Source organism: Gastrolobium bilobum, unplaced genomic scaffold, assembly GCF_033153095.1.
Source record: "Gastrolobium bilobum isolate Gb01-03AN ecotype WA unplaced genomic scaffold, APGP_CSIRO_Gbil_v1 utg16799, whole genome shotgun sequence".
Taxonomy (NCBI): Eukaryota; Viridiplantae; Streptophyta; class Magnoliopsida; order Fabales; family Fabaceae; genus Gastrolobium; species Gastrolobium bilobum.
The window spans coordinates 129,159-130,588 of NW_026895343.1; positions in this window are offsets into that span (position 1 = coordinate 129,159).

The window sequence follows — 1,430 nt, forward strand, 5'->3', positions numbered from 1 at the left end:
TCCTTTTCTCTTTTGATGATCGTCCAAGTGATGCACTAAAAGATAAATCCTCTTTATTGACTTACAAGGCTATTTTCCAAAGGTGGTGGGTTCTTATTGGCTAACATAATAGCACTCTAAATCCCCCCCACTTTGTGCGCTGATGAGGGAACATAAAAGGGTCAGATTTTTTTTATTTAATTACTACCAACAAGTATTAATAACTTACACTACAAAAAGATATGTCATTTGTGGGGGTTATTTTCTAGAGGTTTATAAAACCCCCAATAATTATTTATATTGTGGCATTTTAAGGAAAAACCACACTGTATTTCGATTTCTTGTTATCTTTTGTAGTTTTGTGGCAGGTTTTGACCCCTAAAATATGTATAATTTTAATTTTTTAAAAATTTCTAACACTACAAGAAAACATCATTCTCCACATTCGTTGATCACATTTATAAAGAATATCGCTAAAATATAAAAAATCCCAAAATCTGCTACGTATTAATAGTTGGGGGAAGGATATTGTAACAACCAAGTTCTATTACTATCATGTTACTACCAATCAATCTCACTGTTAGATCGATTATGTTGATCCAACGGTTATATTTATTTTCATCTTTGTATAGTTATGATTCCCCATATTTAAAATGAAAGCATTAAATATGAAAAATCATAATCATACAAAGGTGTCAAAATAAATATAAAGTATTAAATTTGGGAAATCATGGCCATACAAAGATGGAAATAAATATAACCGTGGGATCAACATAATCGATCTAACAATGAGATTGATTGGTAGTAACATGGTAGTAAGTTGTTACAATATCCTTTCCGTAATAGTTGTAACAAAATTATTAGCTTTTTTTATTTATCTCTTCTTATTTATTAAGGGTGTGCATGACAATCATTCTATTTCCTAACACTGTTTCTGAAAAGAAACAATTCTTTTCTATTTCTGTGCCTTGGAACAGTTTTTGAGAAAAAAATGTGTTTGATAACATGTTCTATTTTTATTCCGAGAATGAGAATTGTGTTTGATAACATAACAAATAATATAATAAAAAATAATTTCTATTAAATATAAAAAAAATTTGGATCATCACTTTTATTTTCATATGGTGTGGTTGTGGTGGTGGTGGCGACGGCGGCAGTATTGTAGCGGTGGTGGCAGTGACATGGTGATGATAGTGGTGGTTATGACGGCAGTGGCTGCGGCGATGGTGGTAGTGGTGGGGATGGTGGTGGTGGAGGTGACGACAATGGCTGCGACAATGGTGGTAGAGATGGTGGTTGATAGCGGCAACAATGGTAGCGGTGGAATTTTTGGTGAATTCTTCCCTTTAGCTCATTGTATGTAGTGCCCCGTTTGATTTTCAACATTTTCGTTTTTCCTTCAAATTGAACACCATTGGAGCCTTCATAATGTTTTCCATCACAGTAGATCA